Below are 24191 nucleotides of genomic sequence, written 5' to 3' on the forward strand. Positions count from 1 at the left end.
AAATGGAAAACTTAAGGCTATAAAATCTCTAGACAAAAACATAGGAGAAAATTTCTGTGATTTTGAATTAGCCAATTATTTCTTAGATGTGATAATACAACCATGATCTATAAGGTAACAAATTTACAAATTTGACTTATTTAGTCAGTGTTAAGAGGATGGAAAGAGAGGCTGCAAACCAGGAAAAACGATGTGCAAATTACACATCTGCAAAGGCTTAAATGTAGAATATTTCACAAAACCTCAAAACCCCATAATAATGGAACACACAATCCACTTTAAAGTGTGCAAAATATTTGAGTAGACACTTTAATTAAGATAAACTGGTGTCTAGCAAGAACGGGGAAAGATGCTCAATATCAGTATTTATTAGGGAAAAAAATTAAAATCACAATGAGATACCACTACAAACCTATCAGAATGGCTGAAATTAATCAGATTTACATATCATGAGTTGACAAAGGTATGGATTAACTGGAAGTCCTGTATTTTGGTAGTGGGACTGAAAAATGGTACCACCACTTTAAAAAGCCCAGTACTTTCTAAAGAAGCTAAACATTTGCTTATCATATGATCCAGCAAGTATACAACTAAGTTTTTACACAAACCGATTAAAAAATAAGACTTGTACATAGATGTTTATAGCTGTGTCCATTATAATAGCCAAAAAATGAAAGAAAGAAAATACAAAAGTCCATCAAGAGGTGTATGGAAAAACAAACTGTGGTACATTCATATGATGGAGCGTGGCTCAGCCATATAAAGGCATGTTCTATTGACAGGAACAAAAACATAGATGAATTTCAAAATAGTTGTATCAAGTAAAAAATGCTACATTTTATAAAGGAAAAATCGTGTGATTCATTTATATAAAATTCTAAATAATGCATATTTTCCTTTAGTGACAGAAAACAGTTCAGTAGTTGCTTGGGAATGGAAGGCAATGACGAGGGGTAGAAGGAAGGGTTTATGAAGCGACAGTGGGAAAATTTTGGTGGGGGCTGGTGATGTATACATTCATTATCTTGATTGTGGTGTCAAAATTCATCAAAATTGTATGCTTTAAACATATACAATTTATTAGATGTCAATTATACCTCAGTAAAGCTCTTCAATTTTTATAAAATCGCCATGTTGCTAATGACTTCCATATTAAGAAGCACAGCTCTAGAAGTTTGTTATTCCTTTCAAATCTTGCTCTCATCATCCTAGTATAGAATTTTTTATGTCTATCTTTAATGCAAACAGAATTTTACAGTGTCAACTTTGTTATTTTCTCTGCTTTGAGAAATGCTTTATTATACAACCAGACTTCCTAAAATAATGCTCCTAGCTTGTTATTCCAAACAAAACGTATACTTTTCTATATAGATTCTTTTTTTATACAGCTGAAAAGATGTCCTCCCTAGTTCTAACATGGTTGTCCCTATTTTACATTATGGACAACCACTGCCTTTGTGTGTTGTGTCCTTTCTCCATACTTTATTGTATTTTCTGCCCATCTCCTTACATGGTGGAAGGAGCTAGTTGGCTCTGCAGTCTCTTTTATAAGGACACAAATCCCAGTCATGGGGGCTCTTTTTCGTAATTCAGTTATCTTTGAAAAAGTCCCATCTCCTAACAATATCATTTAAAGGTTAGAATTTGAACATATGAATTTGGAAGGGAGACACAAACTTTCAAACCATAGTTAAGTCCTCACCCATGGAATTGGTGGAAGTGTCCCGCTTCCTCAATAAAGACTTCAAATGATAATGGGCTTTTCCAAACTCTTTTCTTTTAAGGCGGAATATGCATATATCAGCCTATCTTTGTCCTTGACAATGATAATACTCAAGGAAATGAGAAAGTTAAAATCTGTGAAATATTGCTATTTCTGAAAAACCATATGAACTATAATTGACTTGGCCGGGAACGGTGGCTCATACCCGTAATCTCAGCGCTTTGGGAGCCCGAGGCGGGCGGATCACGAGGTCAGGAGATCCAGACCATCCTGACTAACATGGTAAAAGCCCGCCTCTACTAAAAATACAAAAAAAATTAGCGGGGCGTGGTGGCGGGTGCCTGTAGTCCCAGCTATTCGAGAGGCTGAGGCAGGAGAATAGCGTGAACCCGGGAGGCAGAGCTTGCAGTGAGCCGAGATCGCACCACTGCACTCCAGCCTGGGCGACAGACTCCGTCTCAAAAAGAAAAAGAAAAACAAATACAATTCACTTGCTTAAGGTGCTGTGAGAATAACAAACTGCTTCTCCTCCACCCCCAATAAGGTACTGCATTATTGGCTATTTGCCTTATACTGCTTTACTTTATCCAGTTAATACAAGGCCAGAAGTCTTTCACCTTGTGGACTCAGGTTCATTCTCTTCCAGGACCAATCATTAATGGGCCTAATAGTATAGTAATGGCCCCATTTTCTCCAGTATCTACAACTGGAAATCAGGTTTATTGCCCTAAACTTGAGGAGAGTCCTCAGCTTAACTATGCCAATAAACTATGTGCCTACTAAGATTCCACCTTTTGGAAAGTAGTGGGGTTTAGAGATTTGCATTAGAATTTCTTAAAATCTTCCTTCTAGATGTGAGCTATTAGGTCAATTATTGAACTTCCCTATTGTATTGTCCTATAAAACAAACGAATACCTACATAGATAAAATATGAGAATGTAATAGAATTTTAGAAAAAAAAATGTTAAATTTACTTTTCCTGTTGTCTTAGAGTTTTAACTGATGTCCCTGTATAGATGATAATGGATGTTAAACAGCCACACATTCAAAAGAGTGATGCTGGTGCATCCTGGTAAGACTCTAAAAAGCGGCCAAAAATATGTTCTAGACTCTCCAATCCATCCCCTACTTCCAGCCTGTGTATAGGAGAAAGCTGGAGGGCCATGAAAGGGCTTGATCAAAGTCAGGAGTTCTTTGAAAACAGATATTTGTGTAACAGAGAATATGATGGTGTTTTCCTACCCCCAGCCATTGGAGAGGGGAAAAGGATGGCAATTCCCACATGCCAAACCCAGGACCACGGGAGGATTGGTGCCATTATAGAATCCCAGGAGAGTGAGAGATATTTAATAGTGTTGATATGTATTCCTCAGATTTTGGAAGTAAAAGTCTGGTGTCTGACTTGTGCAAAAGAATCAAAATCTAGAAGATAACGGGAGGTCTGCTGACAGCCTAGGAGTGAGGAATCAGTGCAGGGAGAGTGAAGCCACAGTCAACTACAATAAACTCAAGCTGTGTTAGATCCATCTTGAAAAGACCTGACCAAGATGCATGCCTGAAAGGTCATGTGTGAGGGCAAACTGCTTGTTTTATGAACACAGTGTTTCATTTTTTTTCCTTGATGGCTCTTTATAGATAAATTTTTTCCCTTTTATAACAATGAAATAGAATAGAGATCACTTACAGGTTTCTGTACAACATCGTTTAGGTTAATATTCAACTTCCAAATTAAAGGTACGGTGTTGAATCAGAATAATACTTGATCATAAAAATAAAATAATGATACCAAATTTCTATGTCTGACATGATGCTGATTCCTAATATAAAAAGGGAATTCATATTTGACTCTCAATGACCATCACATAGTAGTGTAAATCCTTTAACAGAAACAGACTTTGTAAGTTTCACTTAATACTTATTTCATCTTTGCTTTAAAAAGTAATCAGTTACTATTTTTCTACTCTTAATGTTTTTGATAAATGGCAAAAATGAGTCAGTTTTTACGAGATAAATAGTTGTTATTTCAAAAAGAAAAGAAACTTGAAGTTAGGAATAATTTTATGATGCTTTTCATATCATTCATGGTAGAATCATTGAGGATGGTTCAATAAGAAACAGCTTGTTGATTCAATGGTCTGTGGAATTTCATCAGCCTTTCATCTCATATTGATGTTAATATCGTGCTGAGATGATTCACATAAGAAGCCATGCGCATGATTTTGTCTCTAATTTTGGTTCTGAGCCAAGTAATAAAACATTGTGAATCCAATCTTATCACTAGCATAATGGTAAATATTAGCTGTGAAATAAAAAAAAAATTAATCTCACTAATTTTAGAGATCATGATCTGCAGTGTAAAAATATTGCTTTAATTAATCAAATTGTATTTCAGACAATGTGAAAATACTTTCATTTCAACTGCATGAAGATTACATAGAAGAAAATGCCAGATGAAGTTTCTTATTGTTTCCCATTCATAGAATTTATTTCCACTAAGTTATTAAAAAAATGGGTAAGTATTAGGCATGTATATTTATGGTGTTTATGAGATATTTTAATACAAGCATAAGTTACTATTTTTTAAGAAGTGAAAGAGGAGAAAAATTAACACTAAAAGTGTTCCTGATAGTTTTCACAAATACTTTTTTCAAGACTCATAATAATCTTACAAGCAAGTCTTTATTATTTCTGTTTTTATAGGCAAAAAATCTAAGTGTCATAGGTTAAATGATTTGGCCACATCAAAAAGGTAGTAAGTGATTTAGCAGGACTAAACATTTTTTCCAGATTCTAAATAGTGTGTATGATTTTCCCATAAATATTATGTATTCTTGAAGCTAAAGAAATTGTGGAGACAAAAGTGGCTCCACCTTGATCTGCCATGTTGATTTCTGATTAGCTCTAGTCCCATGAATGCCTCCTGATTTTTTTTTTTATACTTTAAGTTCTAGGGTACATGTGCACAACGTGCAGGTTTGTTACATATGTATACATGTGCCATGTTGGTGTGCTGCACCCATTAACTTGTCATTTACATTAGGTCTATCTCCTAATGCTATCCCTCCCCTCTCTCCCCACCCCACAACAGGCCCCAGTGTGTGATGTTCCCCTTCCTGTGTCCATGTGTTCTCATTGTTCAATTCCCACCCATGAGTGAGAACATGCAGTGTTTGGTTTTTTGTCCTTGCGATAGTTTGCTGAGAATGATGGTTTCCAGCTTCATCTATGTCCCTACAAAGGACATGAACTCATCATTTTTTATGGCTGCATAGTTTCCATGGTGTATATGTGCCACATTTTCTTAATCCAGTCTATCACTGTTGGACATTTGGGTTGGTTCCAAGTCTTTGCTATTGCGAATAGTGCCACGATAAACATACGTGTGCATGTGTCTTTATAGCAGCATGTTTTATAATCCTTTGGGTATATACCCAGTAATGGGATGGCTGGGTCAAATGGTATTTCTAGTTCTAGATCCCTGAGGAATCGCCACACTGACTTCCACAATGGTTGAACTAGTTTACAGTCCCACCAAGAGTGTAAAAGTGTTCCTATTTCTCCACATCCTCTCCAGCACCTGTTGTTCCCTGACTTTTTAATGATCACCATTCTAACTGGTGTGAGATGGTATCTCATTGTGGTTTTGATTTGCATTTCTCTGATGGCCAGTGATGATGAGCATTTTTGCATGTGTTTTGTGGCTGCATAAATGTCTTCTTTTGAAAAGTGTCTGTTCATATCCTTCACCCACTTTTTGAGGGGTTTTTTTTTCTTGTAAATTTGTTTGAGTTCATTGTAGATTCTCGATATTAGCCCTTTGTCAGACGAGTAGATTGCAAAAATTTTCTCCCATTCTGTAGGTTGCTTGTTCATTCTGATAGTAGTTTCTTTTGCTCTGCAGAAGCTCTTTAGTTTAATTAGATCCCATTGGTCAATTTTGGCTTTTGTTGCCATTGCTTTTGGTGTTTTAGACATGAAGTCCTTGCCCATGCCTATGTCCTGAATGGTATTGCCTAGGCTTTCTTACATTATTTATTGTCCTTACAGTTCTTACACTTTAAAAACTTCAGTGTAAGAAATGTCAGTGTTGATGTTATTGCACAAATTACAGGCTATGATGTACATAGCATTCTTACCAGTTCTGGAGGGTTGTCTGTAATTGTCTTGCTGAAGCACTATACCTTTTCCTTATGGAATATAAGCCTATGGAATAAGCATAGGGAATATATTCCCTATGGAATGTAAGTCTGGGAGGTGACAGTGTAGAGATCTACCTGCCTTGTTGCCCCTGAAGGCCACACTTCTGTCTCTAAATTCCACCACTAAAATACTTTTTACTGGCAAACTGGGTGTTTCTGTCTCATTCTTTGGTTTCTAGGCTCTTGTGGTGTTTGGGGGCCGCTTTGCGCATGTGACCCTCTCACAGAATGGAGATATAAATGGAAGTAAAGCTATAATCATAATTTAGGACTAATCAATATCCCTACAGGCAAAAGAAAGTGGAACTTCAACTATTCCTTAGTAAAATATGGACTGGTGTTTTCGAAGAAGCAAAGTAGAAATGATTAGGCAGCAGGGACTCTTTGCAGAAAAATGTAAGAAGCAAAGAAAAATTTCTCAGAAAAAGAGATTTGAAGCAAAATTGTCATCAGTTCATAGAAGAATTTTGAAGGTAAATAGCTTAACGTTCATCACCTGACCCCTTCCCCAGAGTTCCAACCACATGTCACTGATATCCAGAAAAGTGATAAATTAGTTTTTACTCACCAGTGTCTTACATATTCCATACCTTTCAGTCTACTAAGAGCAAGTGTATCTCATATGCTGCTTTTATTTTTAATATATTGAGACCACGATTTTACTACTTGGCAGCATAATGCATTTTGATATGCAGCATAGGGAACAATTGTCATTTTGGCTGTCTATTATTATCTCATGTACAATTTGCTATGTAACATCACTCAATGCCTTGTATGGCACTGCAAACTTCTATGTAACTTTTGACCTTTTAATTTGAATTTCAGATTATTATTATTTTTACTCAGATGTATTGTGGTTCTTAACATTTTCCTCAGTAGAATAATATTTTATCATTTTCTCTTAACTATTTCTTAGTTCTCCATCTTGTTGGTACCAAGTATTTGAAATGCAGAGTAAGTCCATAATTAAACTCTGTATATCCAGAAGTGAAGGATCAGGGCAATTAATTTATTACATTCAACTCTAATGTAAATTTCAGTAATTAGCCATGTGTATTTGTTTATCTAAGCATACATAAACATAGAAAAGGTACAATAAAATGTATTATTTTAATCTTATGGGACCACCATCGAATATATGGTCTGTCATTTATTAAAAGTCCTTATGTGGCACATAACTGTCACAGGAAAAGAGACGAAGAGTTGTAAGGGTGTCTTAGTCAGCTCTAGCTGCTATAAAAAAGAATTCATGCACTGCTTATAAGCAACAGAAATCTATATCTCACAGTTCTGAAGGTTAGGAAGTCTGAGATCAAGATGCTGGTATTGCCGGGTTCTGGTGAGGGTCCTCTTCCAGGTTGCAAATTGACAACTTCTCACAGTATCCTTATGTGGCAAAAGGGGCAAGAGAGCTCTCTGACCTCTCTTTATAAGGACGCTAATCCTGTCTGTGAAGGTTCTGGCCTTTTAACGTAATCACCTACTGTAGGTACCATTTCCTAATACCATCACAGTAGGGGTTAACATTTCAACATGTAAATTTTAGAGCGGTCACAAACATTTAGTATATAGCAAGGGGTGTATATTTTTGGCAAGGGTTACTTTTATTATTATCCCAAGGATTGGTAAGAGCTATAACATTATTGCTTTAATCCTGTAGTATTTGTTGGTATTGGCTATGAATTAGAGCATTTTGATTGATTGTGGCAAGTGTGAGCATTTTTATTGTAATATTGGGTGAACACAGTTTCTGGACATTCCATAAATGAGACATGATAGATAGCAATTCATTGTTCTGTTTGTTTGATAGCACTAGTTAATAATGTGTGTTTTATTTTGTTGATTTGAAGTAAACATTGGCTGATAGGACTTAGACGGTGTCACTGAGTCACAAGTGATATCCAAGAGTCTGGTTTAGCTGGAATGAGTGTTGCTAGTGGTGGTAGAATAGGAGGAGGAGTGCTAGCCTAAGTGTTGATGTTTATGGTGATGTTATTAGGACTGACCTACCCAAATAGTCAACAGTATGGTTCCATTGTCCCCAGAATGACTCATGTTATTTGCCTCCCCCTGGTGTACACATTGCATGCTGTTTTCAGAAATGTCTTGTCAGTGGTAGGGTGTAAATTAGCAGGACTAACATGATTCTCCAGTGGATGTGTAGTTACCACTAGCAAAGGTAAAAACTTTCCAGATAAGGAGGAAGAACAACATAGTAGAGGTTAAAGTTGGAGGTCATCTTCAGCAAGAAGCAGGAGATCTGATTTTACCCTTGGTATCGACCAAATGGTATTACCTGGTCTGGGGTGGGGGGCAATTACTTCTACATCATGTTGAATTTCTACATGCTGAATTTTCTACGAGAGACAAGAAAAAGATGAAATTACCCAGTGATATTCGTTTGGTGTCGGCAGTAATGCCAGGGCTCCCATGCAAATTGGCTTGCATTTTTCTGTGCAAACTAGCAATTGTGGTTGTGTTTACTGTGGGTGTATATACCAGCAGAGGTCTCAGTGTCTCTACAGGTGGTCTCCTCATTGGCAGTGAATTTAAATATGATGTACTTATGCCATAAAAGGGTGAACTTAATATTGCTAGGATTATGGGGAGTTAATGGGGCCATTGTCATCCAAGTTCTCTCAATAGGCCCTGTTTTAAGGCCCATGTTTCTTTTTATGATACATGTTCTTGTAAAATAATAGAGTAAGTGAAAATACCAAGCAATATTAATGTGTAATGTTGATTGTTCAAATAACCAAGAGCACCTGCAAGGTGCTTATGGCTTATGGCATTTACCAATGGCAGTTGGCAGGCAACTCAAGCACCAATATATACCAGTCTGAACAAGGAGGGACATGCAATTGCCCACCACACCGAACCTGCACATAGTCGTTAACTCAGAAATATTTACTATGGCAAATTTAACCACATGCTGGGGTTGCTTCTGCCCGCCTGATTTTATGTAACATAGAATAATACTCTCCCCTGTCCAGGTTCCCCTGCAAACCTCATTTATCATAATGAGCCTATTCCAATGACTATCCACATCCAACAATAATATACAAAGACTGATATCATGCAGATATCTGGACAATAATAAATTGAGCCCATAACCAATTTAGTAGACCCAAGTGCTCATATCATACATGCTTATTTTACCCTAACCTTTATCAACACTGTCTGCAATTGCATCAAACTATAAAAACTTGCCTTCATAGAGACACAGAAGAGAGGAAGTATTTTGGGCCTGTAAGGGAACCAAATGGCTTTTCCTTATCAGACCCTGGACGATATTTCTTGCATTTTGATTTGGATCAAAATTCCAGTAGATTTTTACTCGGCAGTGGAAGCTCACCATGCCCCCTCCTTCCAAAGTTCTTGCCTCTATAAACCACACTAGCACAACTCTCCAATGCTGCAAATGAGTTTTCCTAATAGTATTCAAAGTGCTAACCACTTTAGGATCACACATTTCTGGGACAGTAAGAATAGCGTATGAACAACATACCAAACACAATTAAAGAAACACGGTTATCCATGTCTAAGGTGTTAGCCACACAAATTAAACAAACGGCCCAAGTGCTAAAACTCTTGGTTGAATCCTACCATACATTACTGGCCATTATGTTAGATAATTCCATAGTCCTAGATTTTTTATTGGCTTCCAAATGAGGGGTCTGTACTCCAGTTAAACATCTTGCGGTATGTGGATAGGTAGGAACATAGAGCAAAGGGGCCATAATAGCACTGTACTGCCCAAACAGATTGAACAAATTAAACTCTTTTCTGAGCTGTTTGCTTTGCTTTTCCTTAGTACATGGTCAGACAAGCTGCAAACACCCGCTGAAATCCTAATTCACATCCTTTTAAGGGTCTGAGTCTTAAAGATATTTCATCACTGGCTCTAAATGCAAGCATTAGATTGTAAAACAATATGAGACCAAGGAATGGATTGTTATATACATGAGATAAGGATACCCTCTGTGTTATTGACCCACTGTTGTTTACTTCTTTATAGCAAGCTGGGGCCAATTAGCTCAGAAGGCCTCCAGCATCAAACCCAAAATTATACACAGTGGTTTTACACATAGCTCCAAAAAGCAGATTATAAAAAGCAACTTAGGCTATCACCTATGTATACCATACAAAACTGCATTTAACATCCACCAGCCATTGATAAAATAAACCCTGTAGCTAAGGAGGAGCCCCAGCTGCTGCTGCCCTTTGGTGCTCTCTGACCCAGAGACCCCCTGCTGTGTTGCTGACTGATGTCACCTAGACACACAATCCGTCTAACTGGTACCCTATCCTGTGTGAGTTCCTTTGCCTTCTTCTCCTTCTGTGTCATAGCCCCTGGTGGTCGTATGCTATTATGGTCTTCCCATGCACGCAAACCTGTCAAATTCTTACCCAAATAAAGCTCATTGTGTGTTCCTGCCACATAGCGATTGTATCTTTTTCCCTGGTCAGGCTCCAAGTCCCTTAAACTCACTATACTGGGGCCATAGGGAAATAGAAAAAGAGACCTGCAAATAATTAATTGTGTTTATTTTTTTATTACAAAGTGGTCAGTTAAATATGCGAAGTATTTTGACCCAAAAATCAGGAAGGGAGAACTTAGTCTGTAAGATCTAGGCAACTCAAAGCCAGATTATTTATTTGAATCCCTTCCAAAGGCTCAAGACTACTAGGAAATGGTCTTGAGCCTTTGGAAGGAATTCAAATAAATAATCAGATTAATTGTAACTTATCATGTCCAATATTATTATCCTTCTTAATCAAATCAAATTACAATTAGAATGCTTTAACTTGAGAAATAAAGTCCAAATTGGTGTAAATCTGTAGCTAAAATAGATAACAAGAGAGAATTAAAATGTTGCTTTTCTATTTACTTTAATTCCAGGTCCCTATAGCCATATTTAATTCAGTTCTGACCGTATTGTTGAATAGATTGAAAACAGCTGAAGGGCACTTATGCTTTTCACCAAGATGGATTAACAAGGATCAGATTTACCCTCCTATAGGAATAAATAAAAACTAACCAAATATATAAAATGGTGATCTTAGAAAGTTATTATCAGGCAATAGATAACAATGATTCCTGAAAGATGAGAAATAATAAGGCAAGTCCTAGAATTACTCCAGTGTATTGCCTTGAGAGATTTTCCAGATCTTGGTATATATAGAGAGAACCAGATGGAGACTATGGAATCCTTGAGTTAAAGAGATGAAGCTAAGGGTTGAGGAATGACAAAGAAATTAGAATTTTTAGGACAGAGTACTATAGAGTAAAGAGATGCCCAGAAATAGAATTCTGGGGATCTATAGATCTATAGGTTTTTATACTTTTAAAGGATGATAAAGGAAAAAAAAATGAGAATCTAAATATTCCATGAGTCTTGATTAGCAATATGTAGGAGGAAACTACCCAAGGCCAGGAGAAGAACATGAAAGATTAGAAGAAGAATACCCAGCACTCATACAGAATGTGGAGTAGTGTCTGTTTCCACTAAACATGATGGAAAATGACGTAATTGACAGGGCACTGGGTAGAGTATACAGAAAAGTAATGCTTTAGCAGTGGAGAATAATTAGCCCTACAATGAGGACTGCTCCCGAATCACCTAGCAAACCTCAAATGCAAGACAAAAAAGGATAAAACGCTTTCAAAGTAGTTAACTGCATCACAAAACAAAGCTTAAGAATATTTATAGAAACACAAAGATTTCCATCATCCATAAAGTAAAATTCAAAGGTTTGAATCCAATGAAAAAATTAGCAGGCATGCAAAGAAACAGAAAAATGTGACCTATAATGAGGAGAGGAAAAAAATTAACCAAACTATTTTCCATGCATTTAAAAAGTTAGTGGAGAGAGAAAAGATATTTAAAAAGATTCAAATGGAACTATTAAAGAAGAAAACTACAATGTCAAATTTGAAAAATAACTGGATAGGTTAATGACTACGAAGAAATTGAAAAAATAATAAACTTGAAGGCATAGCACCATGAATCATCTATAATTTTACATAGACATTAAGGAGGAGAAGAAAATAAACAGCATCAGTGAGCTGTGGTGCAACTTCAAGTTACCTAATATACCTACAATTGGAGTCCCTAAAAAAGTGGAGTGCAAAAAAAATTGACATAGTAATGGCTAAAAGCTTTCAAATTTGGTGAAAATTATATACCTGCTGATCTGAGAAGCTCAGTAAATCCCAATGAAAGACTACTACCAAAATACATTATAATCAAATATTTCAAAACTAGTGATGAGAGAAGTATTTTTTAAAAATCCAAAGGAAAGAAACATGTTATGTACAGAGGAAAAAATTAAGATTACATCAGATATTTCATTTGAAACAATGCAAACAAGAAGAGAGTAGATACAAATATTTAAAGATCTGGAGTGCTGCAGAAAAAGAAACTGTCAACCTAGAATGGTATAGCCAGTGAAAACATCCTTCAAAAAAAAAAAAAAGTGAGTTTAAAAAGGGAATAATAAATACAGTTTAAGGCAATGGAAAGTTGAAATAATTAATCACCTGCATACTCTCACCACCTAAATGTTAAGCTATATTTTTCAGGCAGAAGAAAAAGTGATACTTGATATAAACACAGATCTATGCCAGGGATTGGCAAATCATGTATCACAATCTGCCCAGTAGCCTCTTTTATGTAGCCATGAGATAGTCTGGTTTTTATACTTTTAAAGGATGATAAAGGAAAAAAAAAAAGAGAATCTAAAACAGAGACCATATGTGACCTGTAACTCCTAATATACTTAAAGAAAACTTCAAATTCATCAGCTGTACAAAGAAATGAAAGTACTGGAAATGTAAATGTGAATATGTGGAGAAAAAATATATATCTATTTTTTATTTAAATTCATTTAAAATATAGTCGACTACATAAATATAGATAATAGCAACGAACGAAATTGAAAGTGAAGTGTATGAAGTAAGTAGATGTTGTAACAATAACTTACAAGTCCCAGCTGGGGATAAAAGGGAAGTCCATTATTTACTGTGCTTATAGTATAAGTGAAGTAATATAACATCATTTGAAGATAAAGAGTAATAAGTTAAAGATGTATTCTATCAAAATAAAGAGTCATAGCTAATATGTCAACAAAGAAGGTAAAATAGAATCATAAAATTAAATAAATCCAAAAGGCAGAGAAATAGAAAATAATAGAAAATTGAAAGAAATAGAATAAAGAATAGATGGGAGAATACAAAGTGTACAGCAAACTGATAGTTTTAAACCTAAAAATTTCCATACTCACATTTTATGTAAATGGTCTGAAAAGCCAAAATGTACAAATAGAAAAATTAAAGAGGAGAGTAGCATTAAAAAAATAAATAAAAATAAACACCACCTTTAAGAAAAATACTTTAAATCTAAAGATATAAATATTTTAAAAATGTATGCCAGGCTAAGACTCTCATACTATCAAAAGAAAGCTAAAGATTCTTTTTTAAATATTACAGTTTAGAGCAAAGAATATGGCTAGGGGTCAAGTGGCCCATCTCATAATAATAAAGGTACATATTCATCTGAAAAGCATTAAAAGGTTAGGTGTTTATGTATTTAAAAGCGGTTTCAAAATAACAGAACTTCAGAATACATAAAGTCTAATAGAATTTTAAGAAAAGATAGCAAATTAATAATGATAGCTGGAGACTTTAATACAACTTTGTATAAAAGAATTGATAGAATAAATAGAGAGAAAATCACCCCAGGTATACAGTAGTTGACTTGAAAAATATAGATGATTTGAAATTAGGTCAACCTACCTGATCTAATTTAATGTATAGAGTAGTCTACCCAATAAAAGCAGAATACATGTTCTTCTGATGTTGAACACATGGGATTATTTGGGAAGCATTCATACTTTGTCAATTTTCTGGAAGAGTTTCTGCATGTAATACTTTTACAAAGACTGATCATATTCTAGCAACTTTTCATAAATCAACTATAACAACTAACAACTTTTAATAAATCCAAAATGATTCAAGTCTACAAAGTATATTTTCTGGCCACAATGGAATAAAATTTGATATTAAAGACAGAAAGATTTCTGAGAAACTCCTACGTAGTTTCAAAGTAAACAATCACTTCTAAATAACTGATGAGCCAGTGAGAAAACCAAAAGAAAATTATAAGTATTTTGACCTAAATGAAAACGAAAAGATGACATTTGAAAATATACATTGTATATTGCAAAAGCAGTACATAGGAAAAATTTTATACCACTGAATTCCTATAATAAAAAAGAAGAAAGGTCAAAATCAAAATCAATAGTTTGTTTTTGAGAATAATTAATAAAATTGATTTTAAACATTTAACCAGATTAATTAGGAAAAGTGATATTAGTATAGTTTCTAAGCAAAAAGTGATATTAGTACAGTTTCTCTAGATATTAAAAGAATATTAGGAGAATGTTATGAACAACTTTATACCACTGTATTTAATAGTTTATACAAAATGTACCAGTTTTTTGAAAGACACCAACTACCAAAGCTTACCCAAGAAGAAATAAATTGTAGAGTCCTATATATAAAGGAATTACATTTGTAGTAACAAACCTTCCTACAAATAAAATTCTAAGTCCAGATTACATCACCAGTTATTTCTACAATATATTTGAGAGAAAAATAATACAAATTCTAAACAAACTCTTCCAGAAAAGTGGAAAGGAATACTTTCCAAGTGAATTATGTGTACGGAATCAACCTGACACCAAAACCTAGACAGAAACACTTCAAGAAAACTACAGACCAAAATACCACCTGATGAAAGTTACAAAAATCAAAACAAAAACAAACAGAATACATCAATATGCAAAATCAATAATACGTGGTGACAAAGTGGGTTTTACTTAGGAATGCAAAAAATGCAATGTAGTTCACCATATTAAATTATTTAGAAAAGCATCATCTCAATAGCTATGGAAAAAGTCATTTGACAAAATCTAGAATTCCTAATAAAAGTTTTCAGCCAACTAGGCATAGAAAGGAACTTCCTCAAGCTGATAAATACCATCTATGAAGATTTGTAGATTTCATCATATTTAATGGTGGAAGACTGAATGCTTTCTCCTTAAATCAGGAACAAAACAAGGAGGATGTCTGCTCTCATCATTTCTGTTAAACATTTTACTGGAGGCTCAAACAGTGCAACAAAGCAGAAAAATGAAACAAAAAGTGTCCAAATTGGAAAGGAGGAAGTAAATTTTTATCCACACAAGGCATAATTGTCTTTTTAAAATGTTTACTGGAATCTGCTTAAAATCTAATAGAATAGTAGTAATGCATATATGAAAGAATATACATCAATGTAAATAATACATCAATGTATATATTAGTAATGAAAATAAGAAACTGCAATTTAAAATACCATTTACAATAGCATCAACAAGTGGTAAATACATAGAGGTAGATCTGAAAAAAAGTTGTGAAATATCTGTATGCTAGAAACCATAAAAAATTGCTGAAATAATTAAAGAAACATAGACATAGAAAGATATACCGTATTCATGAGTCAGAAGACATATTAATCATTGAAATGTCAATGTTCCCTAAATTAGTCCATAGGTTCAATACGATCCCAATGGAAATTTCCACAAAAGTTTTAGTAGGGATTAACTAACCGATTTTAACATTCATGTGAAAATACAAAATAACCAAAGCAACTTTGTTTAAAAAAAATCCCACAAAACTCTCAGAAGAGACAAAGAGTATTAATCCTATCTTTCAAAGACAGTGTAAAGCTACATCAATCCAGAGTATGATGAATTGATGTCAACAAAGACAAATTCTTCAATTTACTTTATGTCAAAGGTATTTAAAAAACAACAGAGACCATGTTTGGGTCATATTAGGAAGACATACTTGAAAATATCCAGAGTCCTGTGATATTCAATTAAAACTAAAGCTAAAATTTACATTAAAGAAATTTATAAGATTGAGCATGTATTGATACTAAAAAAATAATTTTTGAAGCACCATGGAGTAGTAGACATAGTGTGCATGCTATTATATCCTCATGCATTTTGATCTTGGCCCAACTGTTTAAGACTTACATCTAATGTTTAGAGCTCTTCCTATTTATAAGTAATAGGTGATAACACATTCTCTTAAGGGTAGTCGTTTCAGCCTGAGAGATTATGCCTGTCATAAATATCAGAGGCAGTATGGCAAACAGTAGGAGCTCAACAAATGCTGACTTTCTCAATTTTTTTGTGTGTGAATAGTGAAGGATAGAGTCTGTGCTTATTTCATGTGCTTACCCTTTATGACTAACATGTTATTTGGCAGAATTTCAACAAATGCCAGCTAAATTAAATCTTGAATCAAAATAATCCAGAATTGCAAATAATTGCCAGAAAAAAAATCCAAAAAAGTGTAGGAAGAACAACACACAAAAAATAGAGAAGAATAGGAGTAGAAAATGTCAAGTATTTTAGAGCAAAGAACATTTGCAAAAGTTGCTTTTATTTTTTTCAGGTTGACTAATCAGGAGACTAGAAACTAGATTTTCATTGAAGACAGGTTTTTCATTAAAGTGTGGTATTTATTTATTATTTTTAGAAGTATGAAGTTTAATATCAAAATTACAAGTCAGAAATAAAAACTGTGCTGCTATAGTCTGAAAAGTGAACACTTGTGCCCTAAATTCAAGTAATAAGTTACATATAGCTAATCTTAAAACAACCAGGTTAGAAAATTAAAACTTACAGGGTTTAACAATCTCGATATTCTTAAATGAATTACTCAACAACATTGCCATTTGGGGGAAAAAGGAATAGAAAACATCATAGCAAGAAATAATAAGATTTTAAATTTCTTTATCTTTATGTACTTCTAATAATGATGGTAAATCAATTTAACATCAGGTTAAAAACTGACTTTTCACTTTCTATCTGCAGGACCCCGGCTATTTTTTATGTACATAGAAAATATAGTTAAAAACCATGTATCTAGAAAAGGAATTCTAACAGAATAATCAGAACAGAGACTGCTGTCCAAATGATATTCACAATATTTCTGAAATTGAAGAGTTCATTTGTAATTTTAGATGTGCTGTTTTTGACTAACAGAATAGAAAAATGAGGAAATTCACAGTTACATAAAATTTCTGAGTTGAATAAATATATCAATTGAGAGAAAAAGAAATAACTCATATTTTGCCATTGCTATAATAGCATTCAACTGCACACATGCATAAAAAAACTGTTCGATTTGGTTAACATAGTTTTTATATTATTTATTTCACTATGAATAAAGTTGAAAACTTGTATATCTTATAAAGGATGTTTTGTACATAACACATAGAGTAGTTTGGATTTTTGTTTTGAAAATAAGGTGAACCAGCAAAGGATTTTAAATAAGAGTATTGCAGAATCAGGACTGTACTTTTGAAAATTCATGTATAATGCATTGAGAAAAATAGAGAAATATTAGTTAAAATTATTAATACATGAAAGAAAAGATAAAGTACTAAGTTAATACAGTGGTAGCAGTGATGGCAAGCAAGGAGAAGTCAATTATATTTTGGTGTAGAGAAGTTATATGTGAACAAGAAAGTACATCTATCTTATATAACTCACAGGCTTCTAGCTTAAGAAAGTAGGTAATCACTGGTGTCTTTCACGAGCAGCGTATATAGGACAAGTTATGTTATGGGGGAAGAGAAGCTTAATTTTATACCTGATGCATATGGGATACTCACGTATAAATGGAAGTTGAATATATAAGACAAATGCAGAAAATAGAGGCCTGAGCAGAAGAGAGAGAGATTCATCAGAAATAACTAGCATATTACAAGTAGAAATTGAATGTTGAATATGGAACAGATTTTCCAAAGGAAGATGACAGAGTGAGGATAGATGACTAAGGAAAACTCTCTGGGTGTCACTAGCCTTTAACTACCAGTTGAATGAAGAAACAAGAGTTACCATGTAGTTTTGAAAAAACCTGAAGAAGACGATTCTTTTCTATTACGACAGAGACATTGAGATTTATTCATTAAACACCTATTTATTGAGTATCAACTATGATACAATCGATCAACTATATCAATTGTAGCAGATACTCAAGACACAGGCAATAAAATTAAAAAAGAAATGGTAGGGGATCTGCCCACAAAAAAGGCTTAAGCCTAGAGGGAAATAAAGTTAACTATATAAGTATGTAACCTGGAGGTAAAGGGTGTGCATGAAATAGTGGAAGACAAAACAGGTTAAATATAACTAAAAAATAAAGTGTGACAGACCAAGGGCCATTAGTAGAGGTAATAAAAGAAGCTGAGAAATTAAGAAATAAAACAATTGACCACATTGTCTTCTTCAAATTCTCTTCCATTTATTTCCCCAATGGATAATTATGGAGGAAGGGAAGATGTGTCTATAGCACAGGCTGAGAATTAAATCTGATGGAAAGAAATAATATTTATTCCCTTTCAATTTAGGTAACAGAGAGATCTCCAATCAGGATTGTGCAAATTCTGGTTCTGCTACATATTAACTACATGGATTTAACTAACTGCTGCAATGTTACCTAACCTTTTGAAACTTCAGTTTCATTATTTTTAAAAAAGATGCCAATGTTAGCGTCTATCTGATATTAAATAACATAATTATTGATAATGACTCTTTTTAGCACAATTCTTTGACTATATTAACAGATCACTAAAGAGTGTTATTATGCTTTTTATTGTTTCTGAGAGTGGAGCTAAAGAGGAGAACACATATTTCTCTATGAGAATAAAAATTTGAGAAAATTCATGAATTATGAATTATCATTCAATAATTAGCAGAATGTTCACCAGAAATGGGGATTTGAAGAGGATAATGAAGTATAAAAGAAAAATTGAGAAAAGAGACTAATAGGCAGGGCCAAATACCCTGATGAGAAATTAAAACATTAAGTTCTTAAAATACATAAAAATACAGAGTTTATTTTTCCTTGGGAATGCCGGGCATATTAGGTGTAGGAAAAAAGACTTTTTTTATTGTTTGCTTGTTTTGTGGTTATAAAGAAATATTTTGTGAAATGACCATTCTTAATTATCAAATAGAAGGTTATCTATGTTCTCATTAGGTAATTTTCAATATAGCATACAGTTGAGGGTGGTATTGTAGAATAATATGTAACTAGAACATTTTGTAAGTATTATGAGTATTTTAAGTATGGCATTGATGATTTCCAGCATAAGCCAATGCAGGTTCAAACGTATCCCTGAAACTCTGTAGTAGCTCTGATCCCCTTAGTAGTAATTGGAGAAAGATGCACCAACCAGGAGATTAAGGGTACTGAGAGGAACGGCGAAGGCACTACAGGTAAGTGTAAATAGTAAATGCTTTAACTTCTCTCTCCATCTTCTTTCTCCTGCTACTGACTTCTACTCCAACCTCCTCCTTTGTCTTCCCTGCCTCATTTTTCTCCTCTCTCTTTTGCTACCACTTAGATTTACATATTTGCTGAACATTCAACTCTGAACATAGCGTTTCTAAGAAATCTATTGATTTGCATCAACCTGGCTGCTCAAGTAAGCAGTCACTTTGCCTACATAAGTTCCTAAACTAACTTAACAAAGATTTATTAAGTACCTTTATTAAGTGATTGGGACTATTTTAGGCACTGTTTATATATAAATATACCAAAAGAAGCTTGTATTCCAATATTTAGCAAACTGGTTATCTTTCATTGTTGTGTTTGTGATGTATTTTACTCCTAACATTAACAGAAAATACTAATTTTAAAAATATAATTTATACTGTGATGCAATCTGTTGTGCATTTTGATAACATCTAAGCATTACAATTATTTTCTAGAAGAATTCAGTTTCAATTTCATATGGAGTTAAATAGAAAACTAAACATAATGTAAAATAATTAACCTGAGCAGGAACTCAAAGATTTTATCCACTGCTGACATTTTATATGAAACTATGAAATTATTTAGAAAACATTTCAATGAACTATCACCCCTTTTCAAAGAAACATAATACTCAAATGTGTCACTTCATAATTTTTTATTCAGAGATTAAGAAAAATAGAAAACATATAAACACATAATTCTTCAAAGTATATGTGTTACGAATCCTCTCTAAATGAAGTACATTTATAGTTTTTAAAATGCAACTTCCTTTAAAACATTCTGATGCAGTATTTCTTTTCTTTTAAATTGTTATCTTATGAATAAATTTATCCTTTAGTACTGCAACCTGAGATCAAAACATTTAGCACCATAAGATCAGACTAGTCAAAGTATGAAAGTATCTGTAATAATCCATTGTAGAGTACTAAAGAAGTATTATTCATACTAGCTACTGTATTGCAAATTATGTGCAAGCACAGTTCACTGAACAAAGTCAATGTTCAGTAATTATTAGTAGAGTGAATGAGCAGATATCAGTTCCATTTTGTGGTTTGTTACCAAGTGTTTTAAAAATATCAATAATGAAATCATACAGTCTTAATTTTGATGAGCTAATTTACATGTTTATTTTCACAGAAATTTATAAACATTTAATGATATATAGAACTAAAATAGTAAAACACATTGACTACTCCAAATGTAAAGTTTGCATTTTGAAGTCAGTTTTTAAAAAATTTTTCTTTATAACCCTTCTGATATCTCTAATCTTTCTTCCATGCAGTTCTGTTTCCACAGGCCCATATCCTTTCCTTCTAGTTCTCTGCCTGCCCAGAAGACTGCACATCTTTAGAGATGAGCAAAACTCCGTGCTCTGCAAAATCAGCACCCTTGGTCTAATCAAAAGTTAACTTGGCCCAGGTTTTAGTTTCTCTGTTAAGTTTTGTTGGAAAGTAATATAATAAATCTTATTGCAAGATACAGCTGATTATGTATACATTATGTCTTTGGAGAAATTTGCATTTTAAGAGGAAGGTCAAGGATGCCTTAATTACAAACATTGCATTTTTGGTTATTTAAATAGTATCTGGGAAAATGGTGAAGATATATAGGAAGTGAAGAAAGATACCTGTATCTACCACGTGTGAAAGATTATCTCAGTAAATAGAATTGGCTACATATTCATCTATTATAATAATACCAAAAAAGAAGATATGTGTCTTCAAAGCTTAAGAAAATTCAGAATTTTTGTAGTCAGCAAAATGAATGGCAAAGATAATGAGAGAATAAAGATACAAACATGAGTATTTAAAAATAGAATTCTGATGGGAAAACTGTTAATTTTAAAAATTATATGTAAAGGTGAGGTTGCTGTTAAGCATTTTACACCAATAGAGATATCAACTGGAATATTTTATGTGAAGAAAAGAAATAATGGCTTTGCTTTGCCAATAAAGAAAGTATCTACTTGTGTTCTCTTGTCTTATTCCTTTTACTTCTGTTGCACTAGAAATGATGGCAGAACTTCTGATTTATCACATTTTTAATTGGTCTCCTTGGTGACATGTTCCATATGTTTATTATTCATTTAGTCAAGCTTTTCTCTGCTTTTACTATGATACCTGAATGCTAATTTTTCTACTTTCCTAATCCTTAAATACATCATTTATTCAAAGACAGAGGCAATATAAAGAATCTCCATTTATTATTTTCAGAAACTCCTGTCCCTATTTTTCACATTTCTTGCAGAATCACTGGAAATACTTTCAATTAACAAATAGTATAAGAATGACACTCATAACCTGGGAAAAAGAAGTAAATTATTTGTTTGCTCTCATGCATTTGAAACCATTGTAAGAATGTGTTTTCTGGCCGGGCACGGTGGCTCAAGCCTGTAATCCCAGCACTTTGAGAGGCCAAGGAGGGCGGATCACTTGAGGTCAGGAGTTCAAGATCAGACTGGCCAACATGGTGAAACCCTGTCTCTACTAAAAATACAAGAATTAGCCAGGCGTGGTGGTGCATGCCTGTAATCTCAGCTACTCAGAAGGCTGAGGCAGGAGAATCACTTGAGCCCGGAGGTGGAGGTTGCAGTGATGAGAGATTGTGCCACTACACTTCAGCCTAAAAATAGCAAAAGTGTCAAATCACAAATAAACGAAACAGCAGATTTCTGAACATAAATCTTATAGTCCAGGAAATGGATAATATAGTTGAAGTGTTGAAAGACGGAAAAAATCTTTCAGTCAAGAATACTATTTTGAGCAAAGCTATTCTTCCAAAATAAAGACAAAGTAAAATATCTCCCAGACAAGCAAAAACAGGGAATTCATCACCACTGGACCAGCCCTGTGAGATATGTGTAAGGACGTCCTACACCTGGAAATAGTTCAAATACCCACTTAAAAGATACAGAGTGGTGAATGGATAAGACAACTTGACTCAACTATATGCTAGCTACAAATGACTCATTTACCTGTAGAGACACACATAGACTGAAAGTGAAGGAATGGAAAGTTATATTCCTTGCATGTGGAAACAAAAAGGATGCAGAAGTAGCTATCTTTATATCAGGTAAAATAGGCTTTAAGTCAAAAGGCTTAAAAATAAACAAAGGTAGTCATTATATAATGATGAAGGAATACATTCAGCAAGGGGATATAACAATTGTAAATATATGCACACTCAATACTGGAGCACCTAAATATATATAGCAAATATTAGAGCTAAAGGGAAAGAGACCCCAAAACAATAATAGCTGGGGACTTCAACACCTCACTTTCAGCAATGGATATATCATCCAGACAGAAAATTTTTAAAAATTAGACATAGGCTGTACTGTAGACCAAATGGACCCAACTGACTTTTAGAGAACATTTCATCCAAAAGCTTCAGAATACACATTTTTCTCATCAGAACATGGAACATTCTCCAGGATAGACTATATGTTGGGCTACAAAACAAGCCTTGACAAATTTTTAAAACCTGAAATTATATAAAATATTTTCTCAGACTACAACAGAATAAACCTGAAAACCAATAGCAAGAAAAACTTTGAAAACTGTAAAAATATGTGGAAATAAAACATCATGGTCTTGAACTACCAATGTGTCTATGGAGAAATTTTTAAAATTATAAAATATTTTGAAACAAATAAAAATCAATTTTAAAACTATACCAAATCCTATGGGATACAGCAAAAGCAGCACTAAGAGGGAAATTTACAGGAATAAATGCCTAGATCAAAAAAGTAGAAATATTTCAAATAAACAGCCTAAGAATGCACCTCAAGGCACTACAAAAGCAAGAACAAACCAAACCCAAACATAGTTGCAGGGAAAATAATAACTATCACAGCAGAACTAAATGAAATAGAGACAACAAAATATTTTAAAAATGAAATTAAAAGTTGTTTTTTGAAAAGACAAAGTTGAGAAACCATAGCCAGACTTACTAAGGAAAAAGAGAGATGACCCTCCAAAACATAAAACTAGAAATGAGAAAGAAGACAACTGATATCACAGACATACAAAATGTCATTAGAGACTATTATAAACAATGATGCACCATCAAATTGAAAAACCAGTAAGAAATGAATAAATTTCTGAACACATGTAACCTACCAAGATTGAACTAGGAAGAAGTAGAAAACTCTAACAGAGAAATAACAAATAATAAGATTGGATCAGTAATAAAAAGTCTCTCAAAATGAAAAGCCCAGGACAGAAAGGATTTACTACTTGAATTCTACAAACTTTTAAAGAGCATCAATTTTTTTCAAACTATTCCAAACAATTGAAGAGAAGGTGCTTCTTCCTAATTCATTCTATGATGCCCACTTTTATTTAACACAGTACTGGAAGCCCTAGCCAGAGCAATCAGGCAAGTGAAAGAAACAAAACCATTCAAACTGGAAAAGAGGCCTAAGCTCCACCTCCCATCAGATCAGAAGTGGCATTAGATTCTGCACATATACACCATGGAATACTATGCAGCCATAAAAAATGATGAGTTCATGTCCTTTGTAGGGACGTGGATGAAGCTGGAAACTATCATTCTCAGCAAACTGTCGCAAGGACGAAAAAACCAAACACCACATGTTCTCACTCACAGGTGGGAATTGCACAATGAGAACCCATGGACACAGGAAAGGAAACATCACACACTGGGGCCTGTTGTGGGGTTGGGGGAGGGAGGAGGGATAGCATTAGGAGATATACCTAATGTAAATGATGAGTTAATGGGTGCAGCACACCAACATGGCACATGTATACATATGTAACAAACCTGCATGTTGTGCACATGTACCCTAGAACTTAAAGTATAATAATAATAAAAAAAAAAGATACTCATTGGAGTGCAAAACCAATTGTGAACTGTGCATGC

The 24191-nt window shown here is 33.9% G+C and overlaps 1 long non-coding RNA gene across 1 annotated transcript in view; it reads left to right on the forward strand.

Annotated features, from left to right (window-relative positions):
* Nucleotides 1-21277, forward strand: part of LOC115836675 — a 37765-nt gene extending 16488 nt beyond the window's left edge. The window contains exons 2-4 of the long non-coding RNA XR_004031661.1: nt 4117-4236; nt 6214-6396; nt 20590-21277. This is a non-coding gene — a long non-coding RNA (uncharacterized LOC115836675). The remainder of the gene's footprint in view (nt 1-4116; nt 4237-6213; nt 6397-20589) is intronic.
* Nucleotides 21278-24191: the final 2914 nt, after the last annotated feature.

Source organism: Nomascus leucogenys, chromosome 9 (genome assembly GCF_006542625.1).
Source record: "Nomascus leucogenys isolate Asia chromosome 9, Asia_NLE_v1, whole genome shotgun sequence".
Lineage (NCBI taxonomy): Eukaryota > Metazoa > Chordata > Mammalia > Primates > Hylobatidae > Nomascus > Nomascus leucogenys.